At 32.1% G+C, this 12,500-nt stretch overlaps 1 protein-coding gene across 2 annotated transcripts in view; it reads right to left on the bottom strand.

The window, feature by feature from the left end:
* The window catches only part of LOC115215726 (histone H1.0-B-like), a 195,196-nt gene that overhangs the window by 33,962 nt on the left and 148,734 nt on the right, over positions 1-12,500 (bottom strand). Inside the window, exon 2 of one of the 2 annotated variants that reach the window (XR_005000722.1) lies at positions 8,038-8,204. The exons of the other annotated variant lie outside the window; for it this stretch is intronic. The gene's annotated coding sequence lies outside the window, so the exon portion shown is untranslated. Of the gene's footprint in view, positions 1-8,037; positions 8,205-12,500 lie in introns of those variants that run through there. 2 annotated transcript variants of the gene reach the window in all.

Raw genomic sequence — 12,500 nt, 5'->3', positions numbered from 1 at the left:
CATTGTGGATTATAAATTGGCTGCATGATATATTACGTTATTTTCTTTCCTCATGAGCGACTAAAATCATGATTTTCTAGATATTATTTCGAAAGTATTCCTTGTTAAATAAAGGAGATACTTTGATGTGGTTCCAGTCAAGGCCTTATTGTGACAAGAAGTGTGTTTATCATTGTTGTCTCACCAAACACTCGAGTGACACATTGTACATAGGAACTGTCGATCGATATTTATAATCATTACTATATGCTGAATCAACCAAAACTATATCAGAAAAAGATCGATAATATATTTTAAAGGAATGGATTTTTGTTAAATCTAGGCGGCTTCTCTCTCTGTCTCTTGAGTACGTTACACACTTAAATTCCCACGATGGAACGGAATAAAAGACAATCAGAAGAAATAAACGGTAAGAAAACAATAAAGATAATATAATAATATGACAAAGAAAAGAAATAACAATGAAAATAAAACCAAAAAGACTTTTGTGTAAAAAGGAAATTGGCTTTAAGCTGATAAATCTAATGGAACATGCAGGGTAAAAGAGAAGGAATAATTCCATGTGGATTTATTTATTAACTCAGTGTATAAAATGTTGATAAATTTATAATGTAACTACTTGGAAGAACGGAGTTTTCTTATATTTCTGTTCTCAAACATACCAAGAGGGAAATAATGGTAAATGCTATTTATTTAGAACTAACTAGCGGCTTCTGCCAACTCCATCTCCAATCAATCGATTTTTCCTTTCTGCTAGAAATCAGCTTCCATGAAATTCACACAGTTCTCTTGACATGCAATATTATTGCTAAAAATAGTTTTATTCTTATCAGCTGATGAAAAAGACGGTGGGTAATTTTTTTTTTCTTCTTTTAATTGAATCGTTTGTATTAATTTATATAAATTTTAGGGCACGATATGTTTTACAAGCCGTAATTTGTGAAATATTTTTAAGCTTTGAAGTACAATAAGGAAATAAATAATATTTTTAAAAAATTGAAAGGAGAGGAAAACTAAAAAAAAAAACAAAAAAACATCTGCAAGTAACATAAAAATGAAAACGCGCAGAAAATTAATCACAACTATTCCATTGTTTGATAAATAGATAGATAGATAGATAGATAGATAGATAGATAGATAGATAGATAGATAGATAGATAGATAGATAGATAGATAGATAGATAGATAGATAGATAGATAGATAGATAGATAGATAGATAGATAGATAGGAAGTGTGAGATGGACAGAAAAGGAGACAGAAAGACAGAGAACTAGATAGAAAGGACATGGGAAGAAAAAATATTTTGCAGTCTTTTATAGCATCGATTTGGAGAATTGGTTGCTTTTCCAGAAGAGTGCATATTACTGGTAAAAAATAACAGAACGAATGAATAAAAGAATAAAACGTGACAATATCTCGATATCTTACTTCAATAGAAACCAGAATTCCACTAAAATGGAAGAAATAAGATTCTGATAGATAAATAACTAAATTCGTATGTATTTTATAGTTCTGCTAACATCACGGATAATTAATTTTTTATTAGAAACCTCTTAGTTGTTTGAAAGAAATCTTTAATAAAGTTGAACGAATCTCGCTTGTTTGTAACTCAGCTTTAAACTAAAAGAACTTTCTTGTTAATAAATTTTGCTATGGGTTTTTTTTTTAGTTGCTGGAAAATATATGTAATTCTTTCATTTATTTTCGTGTTACGCTCAGTGGAGTGTGGCCGTTAGTGGGTAACATTATTCTAGAAATAAAGGATCATGACATATTTAGACCGTGCAGAACACACACACACACACACACCCACACACACACACGCACGCACACACTTACAAGCATACGAATGATAAGCTTCCTCATAGTTTCCATCTGTCAAATTCGCTCACAAGGCATTTAGCTTAAGGTTACTGTAGAAGACACGTGCCCAAAATGCCGCGTAGTGGGACCAAACCTGAAACGTGGTTTGTCGACTAATTCCTGGTGAGAGTTGTTAGACAGAAACTGTGCGAAAGCCCATCACACATATAAAGGTGTGTGTGTGTGTGTATTTATATGTGTGCGTTTGAGTTTGTCACCAGCCCCTTCTTGACAACTGGAGCTGGTTTATTTAACTCACTGTAACTTAACAGTTCGGTTAAAAAGACTGATGGAATAACTACTAGCCTTTGAAATAATAACTGTCCACGAGGTGGTTATCTCTTCTACTAATCCCTTCAAGACGGTGCACCAGCATAGGCGCAGTACAATGCCTTAAACACGTAAAAGAAATTCGTAGAATTATTATTGATCTGAAGAGAGGATATTCAATTTTGTGCGCAACAGAACACGTGTGACTCTATTGTATTAGATTTATCTCAGAAGAATAAACTACTTGATATGAAGAACAGATAAGGCGATAACAGGCTAAAACAGTGTTTACCAAGAACAATGTTAATTAGGCTAGTAAAGCCAACAGATCAATTGAAAGCAACGTCATCAAATAAATGACTGCTGCACGGTAAAAGCTGGTGACGGCTTGCTTCTTAAGAAGTGAAGAAAGCGAGGGAACATGAGAGAGAGAGAGAGAGAGAGAGAGAGAGAGGAGAGTAAGGAAAGGATGTGGCGGGGGAATGATTGCTTGCGACAGGCTTTCAATTGCTAAAGGGAAGCAAAAGTTGTCGTTGTTATATATATATGAATAGAGAGAGAGTGTCTTGTCTCTATAGAAAAAGAATGACAGCTACACCTGTAACGTATGATATTCTATAATAGAATTATACAGAACTACTCTAACTAATTATTGCTATCAAATGCTGATGTTCAGCAATGAAGGAATGTTGTACTACAGCTGATCCAATAACAAAGAATCTCCCGATCACTCCTTACTCCCATATATATATATATATATACAGAGAGAGAGAGACATACATACATACATACACATACATACATACATACATACATACTACATACATACATACATACATACATACATACATACATACATACATACGTACATACATACATACATACATACGTACGTACATATGTACAGGGGTTGGACAAAATAATAGAAACACCTTGAAATTTCAAACAAATTTATTTTGATATAGGTAGAACCGCCTTTGGTAGTAATTACAGCTTGAATTCTACAAGGTATGGGCTCGTGCAAAGTTTGAACTGTTTCCAAAGGAATTTTTGTCCATTCTTAAGCTAAAACAGTAATATTGAGATCTGGGAACTGTGGTGACCAGATAAGATGTTCAACGTCACTAGAATATTCCTCGTGCCATTCAGTTACAACTTTAGCCGTGTGAATTGGTGCATTATCATCCTGAAAGATTGCATTTCCCTCCGGAAACAGTTCCGCAACCATAGGATAAATTTGCTCAGATGAAATGCTTAAATAGTCTTGACTATTAATTCTACCATGAAGGGAAACCATTGGGCCGGTGGATTTCCAAGATATTGCCCCACTGATCATCACAGATCCTCCACCACGTTTAACAGTTGGAAGAAGGCAGTCTGGGTCAAATGCTTCTTTTGGCTGTCTCCACACGTATACTCGGCTGGTGGTCGCAAATATTGTAGAGGATGACTCGTCCGAGAAAATAACATTCTTCCACTGCTCTAGGGAACAATTCTATAGGTTTTTACTCGACTCTGAATGCTTTGCAACGTTTTCTTTTGAAAGTAGTAGTTTTCTGATTGCAGCCCACCTGTGAAGTCCGGTTTTGTGCAGCTCCCGGTGAACAGTTTTTTACACGCAGCATAAAATGACTCCAATTGTAGTCTTTTCACTGCTAATTATAAAAGCTGTAAAAATGGAATAAAAATTAATGTTTATTTTTTAGACATAAAAATAAAATAAGCAATTCTGCAACAATTGGACAACAAGTTGTATCAAATTAATAATATAACACGAAAATGAAAGATGCCAAAATTTTCGGTAAAAATCCGAACTATTTCGGCTTAACCTGCTATATGAATATAGATAGATAGCTAGATAGATAGATAGACAGACAGACACATAGATAGATAGATAGATAAATAAATAGATAGATAGATAGATAGATGATAGATAGATAGATAGATAGATAGATAGATAGATAGATAGATAGATAGATAGATAGATAGATAGATAGATAGATAGATAGATGAATACGTAAATGGATATGTATATGTATGTATGTATACGTATAAATACGTATATACATTCATATATATATACACACAATAGAGAGAATCGAGTACTTGAATGATTTGCATCAGGTATGGTTGAGTTAACCTGTGATCACCACCTTTAGTCAAATAAGTATACAGTAAAATATTCAGGTTGTACATACAGAGAAAACCACCAGGGGATGGTCCAAAGTAAACGTTGTTTTGATCATAGGTTGTTTGGTATACTCCAGGATGTCCGACGTGTCGTGAATCCCTTTGGTGTATTATAAGCAAATGAATGGTAATATATGATGGATACATGCCAGTTCATTACATCTGTTTCTTACGCATTCTAAATACATGAATAAGTACATTAGATCAAATGATATATGTAAGCTCAGAACAATATAAGAACACTCTATAAGCACACTAGGAACACGCCTACCGACCAGCCGTGGCTGACCGCGAATTCGTGGTATGTATATAAATGTGTGTGTGTTTGTCTGTGTGAGTGAGTGGGTGTGTCTGTTTATATGTTCCTACATACACACATATGCATACTAACACGCTCACACGTGCGTCTATCTCTTTATTCTTGTCTCTCCTTCTATAAATGTATATGTGTGTGTCCGTATATATTATATATATATATATATAATAATATATATATATATATATATATATATGTATGTATGTATGTATGTATGTATGTATGTATGTATGTATGTATGTATGTATGTATGTGTGTGTGACAAGGTGTCAATCTATCAATAAATTTTAATTGGATACACGTTTGAGAAAAGTATTGAACTGCTTTTATTTAATTTGTTTTCAAAATCTGATCCCGTATTCAGCCTAGTTTCATTTCTACATCTTCAGGAAAGTGATTTTGTATAAACATCACAGTATCGCATTTCGCCATTCCGTAATGAAAAAATTCGAAAAATACTATCGACAGACGCAGTCAATATCCATATTGTCACTAACCAAACGTTACATTATGCTTCTTAGCTAAATTAATGTCGGCTTCAATTTCAAGTTAATCCCTTTGGAGACAGTATCAAATTTATATCGTTGACAGTATGTTGGAATCGATATTAAAGAGAAAATAATTTTAATCGACTAAATCACGTTCTCTCTTTCAATGAACATTTGTGAGCTTCTGTCATTGCACGACAAGCTCCTATTGAATTTATTCTTACATTTACAAAGAAAAATTTACAATCACTTTACTGATAGTTATGCTAATGTATAAAAATAAATAAGAATTGTGAACAATGTAAAACGAGAAGGCTCCAGCATGTTGAGATGTTTCGTGTAGATTCTCAGTTTTCGAGTTTCGTATCAATTCAGTTAACTTTTTTCTCAATAATGCCCATTCACAGACACTATTATACGAAAATATATAGAAGCACATAAGCGTATTTGTGAATTGTAAGATAATTGGTTATTACATATTAATAAAAACGAAAATTTCATTCAGTCGGTCTTCTCATTGATCGTACACACAATTGGATCTAAAAGAGCTGATTAATAACAATTTAGATGTGTTTATTACACGTTAGCTGCTATTCATCACACACCAAAATGGTCAGTGTTAATGCTCAGGCGAAGAACAAAATTTCTTTCTTGCCCAATTCAAGATCACAACATACATGTACACTGCAACATAATTTCTTTTCCTCAACAGGCCCTGCCCTATTTAACATTGTCCCGAGGGAGATCAAAGAGGAAAAGGATCCCATCAACTTTAAACGGAGTCTGGATAGATTCCTTCAAAGAATACCAGATAAGCCACCCATAATTGGATACAACTCACCCAACAAGAACTCACTACTTGAACAAAACTTGACTTAAACAGGATTCGAATAACCCTATCAGGTGGTGCTATTAAGTTAGACATGGCCTGGACCAATCTTTGGTCGAAACATATCTAAGTTATCTAAGTTATTTTAATACTCATTCGCAAACACACATACACACATATACGCACTGATGCACATATGCTTATTTGTGATATGTAAAATAATTGGCATTACATGTTATTCAAATGATGGTTTTATTCAATCTGTCTTCTTATTGATTGTAAACATCAGTGGATTTAGAATAAATGACAAATAACAGTTCAAAATGCGTTCACTACGCTATAAAACAAACAGGTATGAGTAACCTATTTTCGAGAAGCAGTCCGCTTGAGACATGGCGCAAGAACAGGTGAGCCGTAGTATTAGAAAAAAATTTTTTTCTTAGGGATACCATTCAGGAAGTCCCGTGGGCTGCCATTAGTCCACAACAGCTTAAAAGTAATGAAGGGACCTTTCACGCCAATCGCTATCAATCATACACCCGAAGGGGCGTTTTGGTGTTCACGAAGAAAATATTCGAACATATGTAGGCTGCTCGAAAAAAGTTCTATTCTTTTGCTCGTTACTGGTGTAAGTATAACAAAATTTGTCCGTAAGACTGAAATTACTTTGATACAATTCATTCATAAGAGCTGAAGCCTTACCATTGTTCACTCATTGCTCGGGAGTTCTTCATTATCTCTCCATCTCCATATATATTTCGAAAGTACTGTGGGGCGGGGGCTACAAAATGCTGGTGATGAAATAAGCAAAGCGATGCTTGAATGAGTGCTCTAGAAATCCTATATAGCAGGTTTATGCGTTATTAATGGAGTTGTTAGCACGGTATACATGCATTTTTAATGCACAGTTTACAATGTGCTTTAAACGATAGAGATTTATATTTCAGACGTTTTATGTCGTTCTTTCTATAAAATTTTAATATCGCACCGCTTAATAGAACTTTACACTTTAAGTGTCGTTAATCTTGTTGAACAGTCAAATGTCTTGCCTTTCGTGAATTATTCTCTGATCAAGGGTGAAAAGAATTTGTAACAGTGGCGCACACAAATACGCATAATCCTCTCCTTCTTCTTCTTCTTCTTCTTCTTCTTCTTCTTCTTCTTCTTCTTCTTCTTCTTCTTCTTCTTCTTCTTCTTCTTCTTCTTCTTCGCTCTCTATCCCTCTCTCTCTCTCTCTTTCTCTCTCTCTGTCTATATAATATATATTATATACATATACAATATATATATATATATATATACATACTCGTATATATACACGTATACATATATGTGTATATATATGCATATATGTACGTAGATATATGTATATATATGTGTATATCTATATGCGTATATATATATATGTGTATATATATATATATACACATACATACATACATAATCATGCATACACACATACATACATACATACATTACATACATACATACATACATACATATTATATATATATATATATATATATATACACATGCAATACATACAAGCGCACAAACACACACACTAACGCTTATATAATTATACAGCCTTTTGTTTTGTTTCCGCTTCATTATGTTTTTAGTAATTTTTGTCTCTCAGACACAAAATATTCTTTCAAGTTACAATGATTTACAAAAAAAAATAAATAAAAATAAAAAATAATAAAATAAAAGTTCTAAATTAAACCTCGTTTACTGTTTTCCATAACAGACATATTTTATCCAAAAATTTTCTTTTGTTAATACTGATGCCATTCACAATTATTTCCTTTAAGCAGAAATATCTGTTTTCAGAAGAAAAAAATATGGTTTCAAACAACAACAATAACAACAACAACAACAACAAAACAACAGTAACAATAATAATAATAATAATAATAATAATAATAATAATAATAATAATAATAAAATAATAATAATAATAATAATAATAATAATAATAATAATAATAATAATAATAATAATAAGCGCTATTTAATTCACTTCCGATTTTAATTTGAGCTCATGAATTTCAAAATATAAAATAAAACGTTTAGTTGTAGAATCAATGTCAGTTTGTTCACTCTTCTTTCTTTCGTATGCAAATTTTGTCTTTTCCTTATATCGTTCTGTAAACAGTATCTCTGTCTGTGTTTTTGTTAATGACCGAGGATAGTACATGTCTAGTGTTGTATTAACAGGAATAACAATTCTATCCGAATTTATTCACTGCGAAGAAAAACATGTGTAAAATTTTTTTTAAATAAAAACGAAATAAAAATATTTTAATAAAAAATAATTCGTTAAACGTATTGTATTATAAATACCAATTGGTAGAGATCGATATGGTAATAAAACAAAATCAAAAATAATATAAACAATATAATATAACTTCTAAAAATAATATATAAATAATATTAAAAAATAATATAAATAAATCATTTTAAATGGAAACATTATCTGATGTGTATTCTCTCGCCAATTTACATTTTAAAGACAATTTGGCTTCATAACGTTCATTATGTCTGTTATTATTTAGTTTTATTTCTAGATCTCTTGCCAATGAAAAAGAGTTGTTTTCTAACCTAGATCAAAGGCTTCTTCATTGGAATTTCAAAATCAACAGAATGGTTGTACATGTATGTGTGTATATGTACTCAGTGCATGTGTAAATCCGTATGTTTTGTGTTATGCATACTCATACATATAACTGCATATCTACATATGTGTATCATACGTATACTTTGGGAAAGTTTTACATATTGTAAATGATTCAGTTATTTATTTATCTTCAGTTCCCACTCTCTTAATTCCTCCTAATTCATCTACTTACCATTAAAGTTCTTTCCACCTTTATCTTATATGGTGTGTGGGCGAATCATAGGCTGACTTAGTGTGAGCGAATCCTATCCTGACCAAGTGTAGGCCACACCAACTACTAATTCTCCTTCGTGCTTAAACATTTCCCATAAAATATTTAATAGGATATTATCTGCATAAGACTGTACAGAAGAATTAGCAAAACTATAATAATAGATTTACTATAGTTAAATTTTAATACTCTCATAATGTGAATTCCATCCCTTGGTTTTGAAAAAATAAATTATCTTTATTTAAGTTCTTACTAACTTAACTATTCTTAACTACTCTCAAATTTCCATCTGTCTGCAACATTTGTGGCCCTTGGGCGAAATGTATCGTGACTTAGCACTTTCTTAACGATATTCCCTTTAAAAATATGGTTAAATAACGAATTTTATTGCCGCATTGTATTTCATAACAAGGCATGCTATCCTCTACACTGAAAAAGTATACCTTGAACAAAATTATCAAAAACTTAATTCTGCAGTTCGCTTAAAAGATTCGTAGTGGTAACACCTTGATTAAAGCTCCATGGCTAAGTTTACCTTGGAGGAACTCATAATGCAATCTAACCAACAGGATGCAAATGGATGCCACGTTGAAGGATACCTATGCAGTAGAAACACGTATTAACGTCTTAAACACACACACACACATATATATATATATATATAGATATAGATATATATAAGTGTGGTGTGTGGTGTGTGTAGTTCGTAGCAGTCACACAGGAAATACTACACACATACATTCATATATATATATAAGTATATATATATATATATATATATATATATATGAATGTATTTGGTGTGTAGTTATTTCTGTATGAATGCTACGAACTGCACAGAGTATCATTACGCAATGGACACTCAATGCAGAGGATGGGTATATCTACGATGAGGAAACGTGTGCAGGGGACAAGTGAAACAAACTGCTTCATGAGTGTTTCAAACTTTTCTGATACACACACAACACACACAACACAACACACACACACACACACAACACACACACACACACGTATTCAAATTAAAATTCAGAAAATGGAGACGTTGCATTAATATAATCTTCTGAATTTTAATTGGATATTATAAGCCAAGATTTATAGCGAAAGCTATTATTTTATGAAATTGTTCTTCATAAAAAAGTAAGTGGCAATGAACCAATAATTCGACGATATTTTATCCTTAATCAGTCTATTTTAAACGCTATTTAAATTTATTAAATATGCCACACACACACACACACACACACAACACCACACACACATATATATATATATATATATACATATATATATATTATATATATATATATATGGTGTGTTATGTGAATTTCTGGAATGGTAGCCCATAAAACTCAACAAACTTGTTGGAAATGGAGAAGAGAAGATTTTAAAATTTAAGATCGTTTCAAACAGTGATATTAAAGCATGAAAATTCATGGTTGAATAGGAATAATTAAATTAACTTGATTAAATTAAATCAATTATATATCACTGTTCTCCTCAGTGCAAGAAATGTAAACAAAACATTATTACAGAGGGTTTAAGGAAATAACAGAGAATCCTCAATTCTCCAGTTTTAACAAATTTGTTAAATTTTATGAGATACTATTCCATAAATTCACATAACACACCGTAAACAAGTATTATTTTCATATTCGCAAACTTACGCCAGTAAGCTACACGCAAAATATGAAGAATTAGAAATCGTGTTTTGGAATCCTCCAAATTAATGGACGAAATATAATTCAACCTTTTCACACGCACGCACAACACACACCACACCACACACACACACACACACACACACACACACATATATATATATATATATATGAGAATCCCTGAGAGATCGAGAACATAAACTTCGTTTGTAGAGACAAAACTTATTTTGGGTATTGAAGATTTCAGTATATACCGAAGTATACCAAAATACATTGGTCTGTCGTAGCCAGATGTCATCATGCCTTCGACCATAGGTTCTCCTTGACCAAGGTTAACCAGAGATTAAATCTTAACAAGAACAACTATTATAACAAAAACCATAAGCGGTCTCTCTAAGTAGTGCTTTTTTGTTATTTTTTTTTACAGAAGAAACTAATATCTCTTTTCTCTAAATTAAGAAGAAAAAAACCCGCGAAGAAAAGCAATTTAAAGAAGCTTCTATACAGATAAGTAAATAAATAACTAAATAAGAAATCGATAAAATACAGGTAAGATAACTACAAAAAAATCAATATAATCTAATTCAGTATCCTTTTAGCTGTATATCACATTTATAGGTCCATAACTATTGATCTTGCGAAAAGAATTACATTTTCTTGTGTTGTATTGATAATTCTATCACCCTAACAAAAATCTCTCACGAATCGAACAACTTATATATATTTGAATTGAATATCTTCTCCGATCCAGCGTCATAAATAAGTACTTTTTCCGTTAACCAGTAAAATAAATATATACATACACAGACAAAGCCATATGTATATATACAAACATAGTACATACACACATGCAAACAACAAACAAACAAACATACGCACGTACTTATGTATAGATATATGTGTGTATGTGTGTGTGGGTCTGTGTTGTGTGTGCGTATGTGTGTGTGTGTGTATGTGTGTGTGTGTGTTTTTGGACACTGGTATGAGATCATGCATCGCTGTCATCATATATACGATATCGTACACTTTTCCTTTTCTCTTCCCTCTCTTAATCCTTTTTCTTCCTTTTGGTAAAGGACATGATTCGAAACACCACATTTGATTCGGTTTCTTCCTTTGAGATTTTAGCTTCATTGAACACTTCTTTCATTGTTTATTTTGCTTTATATTTTTGCAAATTTTCTAGCACCTATTGTCGCACATGTGGTTCCGTGCACATTTTGCTTTTGTATTCCTATGACTAAAACAAGTAAAATAATATTATATATATATATATATATATATATATATATATATATATATATATATATATATATGTGTGTGTGTGTGTGTGTGTGTGTGTGGTGTGTGTGTGGTGTGTGTTGTGTGTGTGTGTATTTGTGTGGTGTGTTTGTGTGTGTGTGTGTGTGTGTGTGTATGTATGTATATAAGTAAATAAATAACTAAATAAGAAATCGATATAATACAAGTAAGACAACTCGTACAAAAGAAAATCAATATAATCTAATTCAGTATCCTTTTAGCTGTACCTAAGGTAATCCCATAAACCGGTTTCTTCATTTTAAATTTATATATATATATATACACATATATATCATTCGTACTTCATAGATGAGAATCAGATATTCTCTGTATAGAATAGACTTAGTAGTGTTTAAGTGCGAGCATGTATAGTTATATACATATATATGTATATCTATATGACAAAACTCGTCAAAGGGTGCACCAGTGCAAGAAAGTGCTTTTTTGATGGAGAGTGTCTATTGTGCTACACTTTGTGCGGTAGTCCAGTAAAATTTTATCAGCAAATACCACCATCATGTTTTGTGGTGAGTGTACCGACCACCACTAAAGAAAATACAAATTCTGTGATGATGAAGAGATAGTGACAGGAACAACCGAAAAATATCAGTGGAAGTTCTTAGCTTGAATTTTGCACATAGATGTTGAAATGGAGATGGCCGCCTTACACAACATATGCGGGTAATTGTG

Source organism: Octopus sinensis, linkage group LG9 (genome assembly GCF_006345805.1).
Source record: "Octopus sinensis linkage group LG9, ASM634580v1, whole genome shotgun sequence".
NCBI lineage: Eukaryota > Metazoa > Mollusca > Cephalopoda > Octopoda > Octopodidae > Octopus > Octopus sinensis.
Note: the sequence above shows the minus strand (reverse complement) of the source record. Positions and strands in the feature narration are given on the sequence as shown.